Raw genomic sequence first — 18390 nt, 5'->3', positions numbered from 1 at the left:
TATGGTAGTAATATAAAGTTTACTCATTAAAATTTCACATATTGATGTTAGGTTCTAATAAATCATTTTCTAAGAGATTAGGTGAATTTTTGTACTTGATCATATGTCCTAAATTGTTTAATCAATTTAGATGATTTTAAACCATTTAATCTTATCAAGGCGATGGCGACTGAAGCCAAAATTTGCTGATCATCATGTCCTTAGTAGAATTGTTCCGTAACTAATTTCATTGAGAACAGCGTAATAGAAAGGTCCATCCAAGAGGAGAAATATAGCCTTATTTGATATGGTTTGGTATATGAAAATCACATAAACTTTCCTATACAATTTTGGAGTTACTAGTGTATAGGCCCGGCGTTGCTCGGGCTCCAAAACGTAAAATTGCTCTTTACTTCATACCCGTAGTATTCAAATAATGCATTTCGGTTTTGTCACTGGGAGACCATCATCAATAAAGTACACATTAAATCAAAATCCACCATTACAAATAAGACTAGGGACGGAGCCAGGAATTCAATCTATCTAGGGCTAAATTTTAAAATATATAAAACGCTATTTTTTTTCTCGAGATTTGTAATACAAGCCTACAATATAGGCTTGGTAAGTCGATACTTATAAAGTGATTTTATGGGTATTAAATTTTGCGCACAGATCAGTTTTAGAGTTTTTGAGCCAAATATAAACGATTACTAACAAATACAACTGTACGAGTTATTAATTATTATCGATATTATAATATTTATGTTGAATGGAGTTAATTTATAATTATTTTAACAATTTTGATAGTGAGCTATTTAAATTGAGCTGTAAAATTTTTGTAGTGAAATTCATTTAAAAAAGATGTACTCATACTCCCTTCATTTAAAATTTGAGATAAATTTTGAAAATTGTATATTCCGTAAAAAAATTTATAATAAAGAAATTATATAATAATATTTTTCATTCATTATCTCACTCGTTAGCCGTAAAATGATTGATAAGTAATAGGAAACGAAAAAAAAAAAGAAAAATAGTTGTAATAATTATTTCCGGGAAAAAAAAATACACCAAGGGGGATTGAACCTGAGTTGGTTCTCTGAAAACCAAATACCATACCACTACACTACAAGGTTACCACTGACTCTTTACTACTTCAAATAATATATATTTTTCTTTCCCTCAGAAACTACTCGGGCTTAAGCCCGAGTAGCCTAGCCCTGGTTCCGCCCCTGAATAAGACTGTGAATTTCTTATGTTACATGTGTTGTGATACATGTTGGAATGCCTTTGTGCTCCAGAAAGTAGAGCACAACCAAGGTATGAGGCAATACTACAACTCCACAATCTGCGTAGTGTCAACGTCAAAGGTTTTACTTTACACCTTTATATAGTGTTTGTTTGTGTATCGATGCCAAAGGCTTTACAAACATTTACAGTGTTTCGTTGTCAAGTTTCTTCTCGTATTGATTAGGATGAATCACTCGTTCTTGAGCTATTGGTTTGCTCAAGTTGGAAATCCCGCTTTTCTTGAGTTGTAATGGTGCGTTGAGCTGATGTCTAAACTCTTCATAGTCAACCTAAAAGTACCTAGTAACATGATTAGGTTAAACACCACATTTAATACTCTACTTTGGATTAAATGAAACACTACCTAGCATAGCAGTAATAAAAATACGTACAATAAACATATAAAAGCAAAAGTGTACGGATTGTAAGAAATCCATATTAGAGAAGTACACATATACATACCTGGGAGTTCAAAAGATGAAAGACGGTATGGATGCCTAAGTTATGAGAGCGAAAGAGGTATGTGTAGAAATGTTTGTATAAGCAGGAAGATTACAGGTTAAAGCAAAACAAAAAGAAAAAATGAACAGAGGTTAATGAGGTTGAATAAAATTAAATCACCACATTTAATACCTTGCTTTCGTCTGGCCTTTATCTTTTTTGCACTAATTTATCAAATAATTTTTTCTCTTGTAATATAAGAGCATTTTTATAACTAATTATATAATTTGTCATTACGAAATTAGGTAACAGGACAAAGATATAACATTGTGCTTAGGTGACTATATAGTGTCGTGAGTAAAAAAGAAAATATGATGAGAGAAGTTAACCTCATAAAAATAGAATACCGAATGAACGACTATCAAGGAACAGAAAACAACAATAGCAATAAGCAATAAAATATATCTAAAAAGAAGAAACAACATTAAGGTATAGAGACAAGAGGTACAAACATTTTAACAAATATACTAAATAAGAAAAGAAATTAAAACAGGAAAAGATAATCTCACCTACTATCGAGCACCAAGTTGGAAATCGATTTGTAAATGGTTCCATGATTCTTATAGCTGATAACAACAAATGGCAATGCTTTCGAACACAAACATTACTGAAGACAAAATGATGAACAAAATATTAGCAAGAAATAATACCATCAGTTCAATCTGGTAAATTTTGATAAATTATGAGAACTGAAAAGATATGAAATGTGCTCTTTGCCTGTGGTTTTAAAGAATGGCTGCTTTAGTGTCAATAAAACGTGGGTTTGTTTTAGGATGTGCGTTAATTTTTTTTCTTCTATAGTATGAACTCTTTGTTTTTTTCGTAATTCCATTTTTCTTTATTCGGATAAGTTTGCATACCATTTTCTCTTATTCTCATTTCTTCTGAGCTTGAGTTTCGTTTCTGTTGGGTTGCACATGTTACAGTAGTAGCAGCAACTAACACAACAGCTAAAGTCTATTGAAACACATAATAGCATGACAGACGTGTCTAATATAGTAACTGCTAACTAATGATACAGCGCATCTAATATTATACTTGCTACGCTTAATTAATACTCTACTTATCATTTGTAGGTATGCATACAAGGAAAAAACCACAAATATATGCATATACTAATAAAATCTTTGGCGAAAGAGAGAACTTGTAAATTACTTTTAGCAGATCAAGACAAAGTTTATATGCAGTAGACAAAAGACTCAGGTATCAGATACGTCACCAACTCCAACTCGTGAGAACAACGGCCTGAAATGAACACAAGTTACACAACAAATAAAGGATCCAAATTACTCCGTAAATTAATATCCTTATGTTAGGACGAAGTAAATTGCAACCTATATGAGGTATAACCAGCAAAATGTAGCAATAGAGTGAATACCATAGGAGAGAAAAGAGTGAGCCTAGCAAGACCAACTTCCCTATCACTTGATTTGCTAATTGTTCAATCTCTCCTCTGGATCATAGACTACCTAATAACACATCAATAACTTCAGCCAATTCTAATAAATAATACAAAATGCAGCAATTTTAATGTGGGGTTGGTCACCTCAATTTGTCATATACGCAATATTTGTTTTCATACATAATTAACAGTATGGATGCATCAAATATGCAATCACCTTGAGTATTTGGTTAATAGAGCCTATGTACATATGTAGTACATTTTTCTCTTAGTTTTTAATATATCCAGTTAAAAGTTTAATTTTCAAAAAACAAAGACGGAGGTAATTGTGAAACAAATAGAAATAATAAATCCTTAATTTGGTTTAATAGTTAGACATCTCATCGAGACTTACCATGTCACACTTCACAAACAAAACATACAAGAATAACAAAGATAACATGAACGATGGTTAAAATACCTTCACTTTGGGGAAGGGTGGAACGCCCAATATCTTGGTCTATCACCCCACGTGGGAGGTCACAAGCTTGTAACGAAAAATTTCCGTCTCATTGCAGTGAAACTGAAATTATAACCGACAGTAATCGGAAGTTAGGCTAATGAATTCATCGAACATTTGGTGTGCGATGTACGACACGCTATTATAAAGTAATGAAAAACAAAGAAAATCGTAGTCTATCATCTAAAGTCTTAGCATAATCTTTTTTATTTAAGTGTCGATGAAAGCAAACACTATAACTGAAGACTAAAGATATTAAATAAAAAAAAACTCATACAATACAATCCAAAGCATCGCATATTAAAGAAGGCAGTAGAAACAAAATTTGATCGAGTTTCACAAACATTAGTCGGAGTGACGGGCACGGTGCCACGGTACTTCTTGAGTTATGACGGAGCAAATTGTACGTGCAGGTTGGATGATCAGAAAATTAAAGGTCAATAAGGTGTTTTAGGATTATGATAATAATGAATGATGAAAAGTATATACACTGTATTAATGTATTACGGTTGAATAGATGAGAATAAGAACTGCAGATACTACGTGACCAACGCCCAACTCAACGGACAGGTGGCAGAAATGTAAGCATATATGGTAAGCAACAGTAAATATGGGCAAAAACGTCCTACAAAAATTATGCAAGAGGAACTATACTACTAATAGAAGAGGGTATAATAGTTCAGTAAGCCTAAATTACGCGAACAACTCTACGCTCTTTTTAGGTATTAGGATTAGGACTATTTTTTGGGCCCGGCGATGCTCGGGTTTCACCGTCTAGGGTTTTTTGAGACGTATATTTCTTAAGATGAGCATTACTCATGGTGTAGTTATATTTGATAAAACGTTGACATTACATACACACCTACATGTTTTTACATGATTTTTTTGTGTGCGCACAAAAAGTATCATGATACCATCGATACGTCTGACCAAAAAGCCGTGTCTTTTATGTCAACAAGATCCATCAGTGCACTACGCTGCTTCCTTGAGATTTTAACCAAAACGTTATGCCTCCGCCTGAGCTATACGTCCTCGAGATGATGTTTAAACAAAATTGTGCTGTGTCCTGTGGGATGTTTTCCAAAAAACAGACATTGCGAATGGTTATTTGGAGCTGGTTATATCATATATGCAGCTAGTTCTTTGGTGTGCTAAATAAAACCTTCATTCTACAATTTTTTTTTGACACGATAGATTGATTATCGTGTTTCTTGGAGACTTAAGAAGGAAGCATGAGCGTGGAACAATCTTCTGTTTTCACCGGCTCTACTCGAGCTTTAATCCGAGTACAATATGAATCATACTTTGTATCGTATAAAGCTTTTTTTCCTATTTTGTAAGAATGAAAGTGAATTTAACCAAAATATCATAAAGCTAAGAATGAAAATGAAATGAGATATAATCTAAAGGATTGGACCCATAGTTGAATATAAATATGAACTCATGTAATTTACCTGATTGTCGTTGAACGGTGTTCAAAAGAGGAGAGAATTCAGATCAAGCTCCGAGCCCTATGGACTTTCTTAGAGATGGCACTCCGTTGTTATACCTAAGCCTGCAAGTCAACATTTAGAAAATAAAAACTGTCGCTTTTATCTATGAAAGCGTTGAAATACTTTACTCTGTGATTGAAGACGCAATCGGTAGAAGCAATACTATAAAGTATACACACAAGAGTCTAATAATAAGTCTACCTTAAATACCTTAAAAGGATTAAAATGCAGTAATGAATAATGATGATCTAAGTGATAAAAATTTAGTATAAACTCCAGTTTTAGCTACAACATAGACAAAAAATGTAAAAATGTCAGCGGGTACAAAACACAATAATATAAAAATAAACAAATTTGATGATAATTAAAAGCCATGAAAAACAGAAATGGAAATTGCGGAAATATTATTACTTTCCCTTCACAAGGAAGCACAAGGTTGTGAGCCTAAGAATCTGAGTCACCTGATACGTAATTGACTAAACAGAAAGCAGTTGCTTAGTTAAATTAAAAGAGGCGACTCTTTGATGAATTAAGTACTTACTTGAGTTAATAGGCATGCTGAATTACTTACAGAGGTAGAAAGGTGTAGAGCAGAAAACGTAATCGTCGCATAAATCCAAAAGGGCATAAATTATGAAGATATAGCAAGAATTTTTACCAAGTTTACAAATAAGCAAAAGTGTTTTCCCTTTCCGGCTTAACATAAAAACAGTAAGGTCTTCAATTAGTGATATATCGACAAGTAGTTTTGCAGGCAGCTTATTCAGAGCCAAGAATTGGCTGCTTTTCACCCACATTAAAAAGATGTAGCTATATAAGTATATAGAACTAATTTACGTAAATAATTGATTCCAAATGTGAAAGGAGAAACAGGTATCAATCAGTAGAAGTACTAACAAAAACCAGCAATTAATGTCGGTTTAAATATATCAAAGTTACCAGGAGGCACATGCAGTAAAAAAATTCGGATTCTGATCTCAGATGAAACAAACGGATTAGCACTTATATCTACTGGTCAAAGAAAACATAATGCAGTAATCCCTTCTTCCCAATCATCTATTTACCTTTTACATTCTTGGACGGGTATTAAAATCAAAGGTAAACAAATGATTAGGATGCAGGGAGTAAACTCAAGATCAATCATGTAACAATTAAATTTAAGTGAAAGTGTCTTAGAGGGAAATAATCAAACATATGATGTGCATCCAAATAATACACTTTATTATATAACGAAACAGGAATTATCATCTCAAAAGCAGCACCAAGTAGCGCTAAAACTGTTGGGGTTTTTGGTACAAATAATATAAAATGCAAAGACACAATATTTTTGTTATGGACTTAACCACAACCCAACTTGTATTATTATTCTTAAACCTTAACAATAATACAATCTCAATCCTCCAACACTTAGCTACTAGCTAAGATTTCCAACTATGCTTAACTCGGGATATTAAGCACACACTCTCTTACTAATCCAACATGACTTATGACCCTTATTTATATAAGTTCCTAAGTCCTAACTTATCTAGTAACATTAAGAGTCTTTAACACACAAAATACTAACTCCTAATATTTACTACTAATAACATATAACATCTAAAACATAAATAGTAGTAACTTAAACATAACTTAAAACATAAGACTCTATATGTTACTAGCTTATTAATAATGTTGGGGTTACTTCCCCAACAAACCTCCCCTTAAGCCCAACATTACTTTGGACTTGTCAATCATCGAGCGGAGTGATCCAACCTTTACTTGGAAGCACCTCCCATTCACTTGAGAGTACCTCCCCTTGAACTAACCCATCTTCAACACATCTTCCATCAAATGTGAATAAGTTAGTTTTACCTTTTCTACCTTTGAGAATCACCTTACCCTTTTTAGTGACCTCCAAAACACCACTCTTAACATGAATGATACAACCCAATCCATCTAATCTACCCAATGAGATTAAATTTCTACTAATGTTTGGTATATATCTAACATCACCAAACCTTCTAACTTGACCATCATGAAGTCTTACCTTCACCTCACCAATCCCTTCAATCTTTACCTTATCACCATTTGGCAAACTAACCATCTTTCCTTCACATTCTTCATAAGAAGAAAACCACTCTCTTCTTCCACATATGTGATAGGAAGTTCCCGAATCTAACACCCAACTCTCACTAGGTTCCTTTTCACCATGAACCATTAAGAGCTCACCATCATCAACTTCTGCCATAGCTGCAACCCCACTAGCACGAGTCTTTTTCAACTCTTTCAAATCTTCTTTTGCCTTAGGACATACAGTTTGTATATGGCCTAACTCATCGCAATAGAAGCACTTGATATTAGGATTGTGCTTTTTCCAACCGCCCTTCTTCTTGCCACGATATTCACCCACAAAAGCTCCTCCCTCACTTGAAGAGCCACCACTTCCTTGCTTCATCAACTTTTCGGACTCGAGCAAAACTACAACGGTCTCATCTAAGGCCAATGTTGTCTTCCCCACAAGTAAACTAGTGATAACCGTGTTATACTTTTTGGGAAGAGAAGCCAACAACATTATTGCCTTATCTTCTTCTTTGAATGTCTCATCCAAACTCGCCAATTGGGTGATCAAGCCATTAAACTTGTTTAGATGATCCCTCAAATCTCCGTCATCTACCATCTCGAGCTCAAAAAGATCTTTCTTCAAGAATAGTTTGTTAGCCAAGGACTTCGCATTATAAATGCTACATAACTTGGTCCACAACTCCTTAGGATTTGTTTCCTCTAACACACTATACTTGATTTCTGGTGCAAGGGCTAACCGGATTGTACTAACCGCGCGCAACTTCATGTCCTCCCATTTGAGAACTTGAACATCATCGGGCTTCTTGTCTTCAAGAGTCGCATACAACCCCTGTTGTATGAGAACATCCTTTATCATGCTTTGCCACAACGAGAAATTGTTTTTGCCATTAAACAACTCCATCTCAAACTTTGTACCAAAACTTTTCTCCATCGAGCCGTAGCTTTGATACCACTTGTTGGGGTTTTTGGTACAAATAATATAAAATGCAAAGACACAATATTTTTGTTATGGACTTAACCACAACCCAACTTGTATTATTATTCTTAAACCTTAACAATAATACAATCTCAATCCTCCAACACTTAGCTACTAGCTAAGATTTCCAACTATGCTTAACTCGGGATATTAAGCACACACTCTCTTACTAATCCAACATGACTTATGACCCTTATTTATATAAGTTCCTAAGTCCTAACTTATCTAGTAACATTAAGAGTCTTTAACACACAAAATACTAACTCCTAATATTTACTACTAATAACATATAACATCTAAAACATAAATAGTAGTAACTTAAACATAACTTAAAACATAAGACTCTATATGTTACTAGCTTATTAATAATGTTGGGGTTACTTCCCCAACAAAAACTGTGATGGAATGAAAAACATACCAATTACCAAACCAAACGAGAATTGAGAACATGCATGTTAACATACCTGATGACAGACGGTTTTCTTACGGAGATAAAAAAGATAGAGTAAACGATGAAGCTTGGTGAGATGTAAATCGGAGTAGTCTAGAAAGGAATGAAAAATTAGTGAGAAAAGGTGCATATAAAATACATATTAAAAGTTAGAATATTTGGACGCAAATATGGGAGGCACTCACCATCGACCTTTTATCGAACACTTGCTATGCAATGTACAAACTGCTATGATCAACTAACTGAAAACAGGGGAAAACGTAGCTTATCATTGAAATTGTTCTCTCTGAAAAAACACGTAACGATTAAAAGAAAAAAAAAACAAAACAAAACCATACAAACGAGACAGTATTACATTGATTGAAAGACTGGGTTGTCTGAAAATTAGCATTGATTTGAGAAAGGTAAATAGAGTTTCTGAGTGATAAACTAAAAGAATAGAGGGCGCAGTAGATAAGAAGAGAAGAAAGATGTGGCAAACAAAGAGGATGGGCAGCTGTCAGAAAGATGTGGCATAATAGTCTGATTAGGATGAACACCTGGACGAAATTAGCTACTGACAGCAAGCAGGAGCATAATGGTCCCAACGGAAATTAGGCAGAGGTATTCTACCTCTTTTTAGGTATAAGGATACACTCATAGTATTTGCGTTCACATTAGATAGGTGTTTGTCAAAGTCCGTAATATTCAATGTATCTTCTTCGTTGACCCTAAACCAAGGATGAGGGGTTTGTAAACTAGCAGATAATCCGCAAAATAATATTTTCATCTCAATGTCATTTCCATCACTCAATTAACTCAATAACCATGGTCACGCTGGATCGTAAAAGATACATCGGCACACAGGTCCCATAACTCAATACTAGCAACCAATATCCATCTCAATTTCAATATCAATATCATCAAAGGTCCAACAACGAATCTTGATCAACAATATTTAGAATAGAACTCTAAACTACTCACCCACGAGTCGAGGTCAAAGAAAACGACAAATCAAATACAATACAAGAAGGGTAAACCAATATCACTCCATATATCATCACCAGGTCACAATAAATAATATATCCAACTTAAACAATTTCACTCTAAAATAAATGAAAGTTAATCCTTCTATAAGCATCACGTACTTCACAATCCAACAAAACTCAATTACTCAGGTATTCATCAAACATCACCATGCTCACTCAGCCATCTAATAGCAATATCACATAACACTTGCTGTACCATCAACACATCACCATTAACTATGCCTATTCACCATTAATACGAAACAACCGTTACGCATAATGTTTGTCACAACTTGTGGACATGGCCCACCTGCGACGCCCAGTCGATCTGCGAGACGTGGTAGCGGTTTTTTTAAAAACCACGCTCGGCGGCGTAAAAAATGCTTTCGACCAGATCGTTTTAGATCGGTCGGTTTCGTCTCGACAAGGGTCTCGAAACGATGCAAGAGATGTTCGGAGTCGCCACCAAGCATTTGTGAGATGGTTGGAACCCGTTCGAATCCACTTTATACCTATGTCAACTAAGGCAAAAAGCGGTGTTTGACATAGGTACTAAAGATAAGGAATCGTCCCTCTTTAGCATCATATCTCTAGAATGACCCTCGTATGCCCTGGATAAGTTCGTCCACTATCCAAAGTTTCTGAGTAACGGGTGAAGGTACGTATTGGGAAGCTCTTTAATCGGACACCCAATCCCGCCCGCGGTAGCGGCCTCTACTGATCGATCTTGGTTGGTTAAATGCAAAAGTTGATAGAACGGGTAAATGCATGTATGCGCATCCACAAGTTTGAACCTAACATGTGAGCTTTCTATGTCGGTTGTTTAATCCAAGTATCAAGTATTTGATGTCGAATTGGATTTAATGTTAATTTGCATGCAAGACGAAAATTAAACATCCATTTACCGAGTTAGGTTTATTGTGCATAACGTAATCCATTTGTCTTAGTAAGGCGTTTTGAAAATACGATGTAAAATGGGCAGATTTGTCATCTGATCCGTCCTGTATTTGGGTTAACCGAAGTCGGGATCGTCCTAGGCAAGTGCTGGAAGGAAACAGGGTCTTAATCGGGCAACCTATATAGGCGCGAGCCATCAGGCGATGCAAACAGGCCTGTCCTGGTTTGATATAAGAAAATAAGTGTCTTGTTTAGGCGCGGGTCAACAGGCGATTGAAGAACGTCTTCTGACCATTGAAAAGGTTTGTAAAATGGCTTGAAAAGAGGGTGTTTGAACCCGTCTTGATTTGAAAAGGTCGTTTAGACCGCTTTAGTGTTGATGTGAAGAACAAGACTTGAATAATCGTTACTATTTTGACAATATTTGATGTCGGGTTCGGTTTTACAAGCTTGACATGAATAGTTTTGAAAATGATTATGAACTAATTGTTTTAAGTTCATTTGTTTGTAGTTAGTCAATGTTTATCATCGTACTCAGGTTAAAATCCGACATGGTATGTAGAACCAAGGATGATTTCGTATTTATGACTAATGCATTTGTTTTGAAAATGTAAAGAAATGAAATAAAAGGTTTTAAAATACCTTTTAAAATGTAATTAACCAAATACTATCACCGGAACACGGATTAAACCGTCATGGTATTATGAACCAAGGATGAAAAATATTTTATGGTTAAAATTTTAACATAAAAATGATTTGAAGTATTTGAAATGATAAAAAATCGATTATTAATATGAAATGAAAATAAAGGGGAAGAAGAGATCAAACACAGCTGGATTAAGGCCTGAGAGGGGCTTTAGGCACGAGCCATGCTGCTATACAAGCAGCCCTTGTCTCGGCCAAAAATCCGGTTTTGGCTCGTTTATCCCATATTTGGACCATGTTATGCATGTTTTAGCATGTTATAGTCATTAAACAAATGAAAAATATGATAGAAGAGGATTTTTACACCCTCCCTCTTACATGCTAGGCTTGAGACGAGAAATCGACGAAAGTGTATCAGCTTGTTTGGTCGGAAAACTCGGTTTGAAAACCGTTTAGCAATGTAAAAGAGTGTTTTACCTTTAGTGATGGTGTAGTTGGACGAGATGGTCGGTCAAGTGATTTAATGCGCGATGACGGTACCAAACATTGTGTAAGTCTTGTGTTTTCGATCGGTAGGTCGAAAACACGTGTCGGTTTGTGACTTGAGAGGTCGAGTCTAGAATTTTAAGGGAGAAATGAGGGGGCGGACACTCGCGTAAGGTTTTATGGTGTGTGAAGGTGGGTATTTATAGAGAAATGGGTGGTTGTGTGCGTTTTGAGCGACGTGGCCTCATGGGTTGCTCGAACAGGCGCGAGCCATTTCGCGGGTCTTCGAGGTGTCTTGTCACTATCACGCAATTGTAATCATGATTTGTTTTATCCTATATTTTGGATGAAATTGATTTGTACTTGACCATGAAGCATTCCGGAAAATACCTAACATGGAAGTCTTGAAAAGTTTTATTTTTTGTGTTTGACTCAGTTTGACTCGTTGTTGGAGTCGGGATTTGAATTTTGAGTCGGTTTTTGGTCCGGTGTCAGTTTTGACTCTAGTTAGTGTCATTGCGACCCCGTCGTCATAGATTAAACACTCTCGGTACTTTTGAAAAGATTTGAAATGTTTTTGTTTTCGAAATCGTTTTATGTTTTCCGACGTATATGTAACACCCCCATACTCCAAGTGCCTTACCAGGACCACTCAGGTATAAGGATGCCACCATCTCGGTTACCCGAGGCATGATAATCATAAGACAATGAAGAAACATACTTAATTAAATAAGTTTAAGTGATTACATTACAAAACCAACTGAAGCAAAATACAACTGTTCTCAAACTATAAACCAACTGAAAGGAACTGTCCTAACAAACACAGCGGAAGACTAAAGACTCTGATATGTGATGACTCCATCCCCAGCTAGATCCCACGCGTATCCAAGATATACTGTCAAGCAATCGCTCACCACCCCGAATGGATCACCACAGTTTTTAAAACATTTAAACGGGTCAAGACTAATCACACAACTCAATATACATCAACAATAAGATAAAGAGACGAAATGAAGTCACACACACACACACACACCACCAACCAATTCCCATCATCTCAATACCGACCGTCCATTGGACCAGCCCTGCGCGATGGGGGACCGCAGCCGTTCCCACCTAAGCCCCGCTCATCGTACGAGCGATAACCCTGTCCCATTAATGTGCACATCCCCTTTCGTGGCGGGTTCCACGAAGGGCGAAACTAGGGCGTGAAGTCACTCCCGCAAGTGACCCCACTCAGCCGAGAACGCATCTCGAGAACCATCAACAAACACAACCACAATCACAATCACAATCACAATCATCATACCAAACAACTAACTACAGCACATCACCAATATCCCATTATGGGACTAATACCGAGTAGGAAATCCTACCTGGAAAGCACAACACGCAGACGGTATCTACAATTTGTATCAAAACGGCTCCTCTACGAATTCTCCTCCTATCATACAAACACATAAAGACTACACATCACAAACTACACACCAAAACCCCCAATTCCTAAATTAGGGTTTAACCAATCTTAACAAAACATTATAAAAACTATATTAAAAGCTTACCCTCGACGCAAGGAATCCAACGACACGAAAAACGACAAGAACCGACCGTCTCGAACTCCGGAATTGCTAAGAATGCGATTAGGAAGATGAACTGGTCGCTTTCTCTCTTAAACAGGGTTTTAGGTTTTGTAAAAGTGAATTAAAACAATGACGAATATGTTTAAATACCTTAATCGCATAATTAACATAACCCGAGAAAACTTCCCCGTAAAACCGGACACTCGATCGAGTACCCAAGGTACTCGATCGAGTACCCCCCCCACTCGATCGAGTACCCCAGCTACTCGATCGAGTACCCAACAGGTCAGAAACTATTTTATTTCGCAACTTGCCCTTACTCGACAGAGTAAGGGCTACTCGATAGAGTACCCAGAGACTTATAAATACGGAGTATTACAGTCTTCCCTCCTTAAAAATAACTTCGTCCCCGAAGTTCAACCCATACATAAAAACAACCATACTAGCTCGACCAAGACACAACAACATAACTAAGAACTCAAGAACTCGACCAAACATACAACATGAACTTTTAACACCCACTCCACCAACTATGTTTACTTCCCTAACATGACTCACGATATCGTATCCACCACATATATATATATATCTCACGACACCAACTCCATACATAACCAACTACCATCCTCTAACGCTGCTAGCCCCATAATATCATCCACTATCAAATCCAAAATCAAGACACTCATAGACATCAAACGGAATGTTACATTCTACCACCCTTAAAAGGAACTTCGTCCTCGAAGTTTACTCACACTCATAATCTCATCATCCAACTGTCAACACTATCGAAGTATTCTCGCATTCCTAACATCAAACTACTACAAGCACGGTCATGACCTTTAATAAAATTAACCACAACACGAATCAACCTTTTATTCGACATCAAGACTCCAACTTCCAGATATATTACCATATGCACACCCATCAACATCTCTTTTATCACATCCTACACCTCTTAAGATAAATGTTACGTCCTCGTAACTCACTAATACTAAATCCTAGATACATCTCATTACCCTCTTTACCACCACATGTGCAAGATAACCGTTTATAAACCAAACACTCACCATTCTTATATTCAAGGCTCCCATACATAAACATTTCTCATTCCTCAACTCATTCGGCATAGCACCTAACCTATACCATAAACTCGTAGCAAAGTCACCATACTAACTCTCCATTATTACTGCAAAACAACATACCCTTCTATGTAAAGCACCTACCTCCCAAACACATAACGCGCGATCCCCACTCGTTACGTACACGCACACTAGATCCTCAAGTTCTTTCTTCCATTACCGCAAAACTCATACACAACTTAACATGACACTAATTCCCAATACCCTACACTCACTGTCTCAACAAAAGATTATGAACCACCTGCATCTTTCGGGCCATTACCACACATGTTCTACGACTCACTTGCCATTACCATGTCTACTGAAACCTTAACTAGAACAAGATCATAATTATTGTAACAACCTCTCACAACCGTGTCCCATTAACAGAATGTCACTATACCATGACAACAACGAAAACATATACAACTCTCTTTATATTAAACTCTACCCTCCTTCTCAAATTGAAACTTGTAAGAAACATTAGCAAACAAAACAATAGTCTATTTGTCCAAACTGAAACGCACAGGAAACAACAACAAATAAAACAACAATCTATGTATGACTGGTATGTACTTTCGAAACTCGAATCATAATCATCCCACCTACTCCACCACAACCGGTGACGGCATCACTACACCGCCACCAACAGCCACACCGCAGTGCGAAAATACCCGCATCACAATACTAAATAACGTGCCCGGATCACCACCCGAGGCACCACAACCACATCGATAGACATCACAGCTACATACAATTCTCACTAACACTGACTCAAAATAACTTCTCAGACAAGAAAACTTATTCAAATCCACTTTACCAATTCACAAAGCAACATATTATATGGATTAAACAGATAACCTCATGAATATCATCCCCTTACCATATCACAGATTAACATGTATCGTGAATATATACAAACATAACTAGTCATGCCAAAACAGTCAAACTATTTCCTTTTAAAACATCATTCCATCACGCTATCGTATCCCACATGTATTTAGAACATTCGGATAACAACTTTATAATTATCATATCATACCACTTCTTGTGAGGTCAGAACCTCACACAAACATTTATATATAACATAGACCCATAATCACATCCAACCAGTCAATCCTGATCACGTAAGTTACCACTCGATAAAGGTTACCTGTCGCCCGAGCTTAACTCTTATGCCCCTCATAATACATTTTCCCGTTCGCATAACCATCACCTCATGCCAAGTATAACCATACCATTAATATTCAACCACTAGCGCTCGCCTTCTATAACCACATCTTATACTTCCTTACAAACATTCATATCAATCCGGCCTTTACAAAATCAACCTCTCTAGATCATTGTCTTTCTTATCTATCATCACCCTTAACCACTAGTGACAACACCACAATACCACCACTGCTCGTATATCAAACCTCTTACACTCATATCAAAATAACACGGTTTTTCTCCTATCTTCGGTTAACATCCCAAATAACGAACATCAAACCCATCAACAAAATTACCTCAACATTATTCCCAATACTATCTTATTTGTATTTGTCATCCAACTCTCTACCAAATATCTCGTATCGTGCCAATACTCCACCAACTTCTTACTCCCTTAATTCCTCGAAACTCATTATCAATCATGTTGTCCTGAAACTCCTATATAACCTTTAGCTAACATCCTCGTGACACTATCACACATTTAAATGATTCCTTACCTTTATATCACATAACTCCGGTGAATATTTTCCTCAGCTTACTTTTATCCTTCTTTTCTCTTTACACTCAATAATACCAATTAATAGTTCAACTCCTTATTCCTTCTAGCTAACTCTTTAGAAATCCAGTTACCCCTTCGTTGCTCCAAAACTCAAGTTCCATTATTTTCTACCGACATCCTCTCACTCTTTCTTACCATGGATCTTCTCTTATTATGCTATCACTCACACTTGCAACTAATCTATCCATAGAATCAACGTTTAATGTTCAAACAATTGCATCTCCCTTTTTACATCTCTAGAAATCACAATTCATTTAATACCGTTAATTGCCCAAGGAAATCACACATTAGTTTCGTCTCTCGGTGACACAAATTTCCAAACTCAGTCACTATCTGCAAATCCACGTCACGACATATCCCATTAAGTTCACTATATACCACTCGTCTCAATTCCTCTAAAACGACCTTTCATTACATATATTCTTACTCAACACTATTTCTAACCATCTCCCTCCATAATTTATTATACATCTCAGGTTGCTACTATCCACATCCTTTCTTTCACTCTTTTCATTCTCACGTTCCTTAAACTTACATCATGCCTTGCTCACATTCACTTACATTTTCATTACTCAACATACAATCATGTCACTCATCTCGTCTCACACAACATGCTTTATGCCTCAATTAAGTCTTACCAATCCCAACACATATAAATCATGTCCTCCCCACCGAACTCATACTCATCATAGGTGCCACTCTTTATACCACAAAATTGGGTAACTTACGCATCAAGATCAACATACATGTAAAACAATGCATAAAGAAGCAATATAACGCCTTTGAATTAAACATAATATGCAACGAAGTCAAAAGATAAGCATATGACCCAACATAGGGGTCACTAGATCGAGTACAGGCCACTCGATCGAGTAAGGGACTTACTCGATCGAGTAGGTCAAGATCAGAAGCACGTAAAACAAATCACCAGGGCTACTCGATCGAGTAACTAACGTACTCGATCGAGTGCCCCCTTACTCGATCGAGTACCGAGGATACTCGATCGAGTACCCCAATTCTCAAGACTGTCCAGTTTTCAGAAAACAGTCATAACTCACTCATTTCTTGGTCGTTTTGGGCGTGTGACCTATCGTTAGAATCGTAAAAGGACAAGCTATCACCTCCAATTGGAATCACATCAAAATCATTTATGAATCTCAAGTTATAACAGTTTAAAGAAAACCTCTTTATAATCGAAAAACACAACTACTTGATTTTACTTCCAAATAACTTAAACAACAACCAAGCAAACAAAACCAGTCCAAAACTCATAAAACCAGTATTCATAATCATATGTTACTATTTTCAAAAGCCAAACAACAACATTCATCATGCACATAACTTATCTAATTTGCCAATTATTACTTACCCACATGTTTTTATTCTATCACTTTTCGTAAACAAAATCACAAATACATGACATCAAGTCCCCTATTCACATGTTACTACCACGATGATTCATCTTTTCCACTAATTCATCCATCATACCACATATTTATCCACCATATTCGTTCAACATATTCACTCAAAGACATGTTCAATTCACACTCCCAACCTTCTCGTACTTTTACTCAACACGACAACAACAACATGTATACTTACACATCGCTTTATATATATATAGACAAAACACTTTTCCTTACATAATGATAACATACCAAATTACATGTATCAATCCTTATACTTTCATGCTTTACAATCAACCAACATACAATTTACGTCATCATCATCTTTCAATTCAGTTTCCCCATCCTCCACATGCATGCATCCATCAATTCATACAACATACTACTACGTAGATACACACAACACACAATAAACACATAACGATCCCGACACATATCCCATGGTGACCGGTTCAAAATTGTAGGGCGAGTTCGCGACTTTAGGACGTCTCCCAAGTCTTTGCATTAGCTCCTACAACCTTTACCCCGGGTTCATTTTAATTGACTCCCTAGATTCATTAGATTCATTGGTTACAGGTTTCAGGATCGTCGCTCTGATACCATTTGTAACACCCCCATACTCCAAGTGCCTTACCAGGACCACTCAGGTATAAGGATGCCACCATCTCGGTTACCCGAGGCATGATAATCATAAGACAATGAAGAAACATACTTAATTAAATAAGTTTAAGTGATTACATTACAAAACCAACTGAAGCAAAATACAACTGTTCTCAAACTATAAACCAACTGAAAGGAACTGTCCTAACAAACACAGCGGAAGACTAAAGA

At 36.4% G+C, this 18390-nt stretch overlaps 1 long non-coding RNA gene across 7 annotated transcripts; it reads right to left on the bottom strand.

Annotated features, from left to right (window-relative positions):
* Nucleotides 1-426: 426 nt before the first annotated feature.
* On the bottom strand, nt 427-9172 carry LOC141605968 (uncharacterized). 7 transcript variants are annotated; one of them, XR_012526546.1, is made up of 11 exons: nt 9005-9157; nt 8835-8891; nt 8663-8742; nt 5123-5223; nt 4531-4734; nt 3630-3731; nt 3146-3236; nt 2923-3012; nt 2277-2374; nt 1220-1566; nt 427-493 (listed from the first exon to the last, which is right to left on the bottom strand). It is a non-coding gene; the product is annotated as an uncharacterized LOC141605968 (long non-coding RNA). The 7 variants fall into 7 exon arrangements; XR_012526547.1 differs by lacking the exon at nt 427-493 and adding an exon at nt 5372-6438 and having other exon boundaries at nt 1212-1566; nt 8595-8742; nt 9005-9172; XR_012526548.1 differs by lacking the exon at nt 427-493 and adding an exon at nt 5372-5446 and having other exon boundaries at nt 1212-1566; nt 9005-9160.
* Nucleotides 9173-18390: the final 9218 nt, after the last annotated feature.

Source organism: Silene latifolia, chromosome 1 (assembly GCF_048544455.1).
Source record: "Silene latifolia isolate original U9 population chromosome 1, ASM4854445v1, whole genome shotgun sequence".
NCBI lineage: Eukaryota > Viridiplantae > Streptophyta > Magnoliopsida > Caryophyllales > Caryophyllaceae > Silene > Silene latifolia.
The sequence above is the reverse complement of the archived record's forward strand: the minus strand, read 5'-3'. Positions and strand labels throughout refer to the sequence as shown.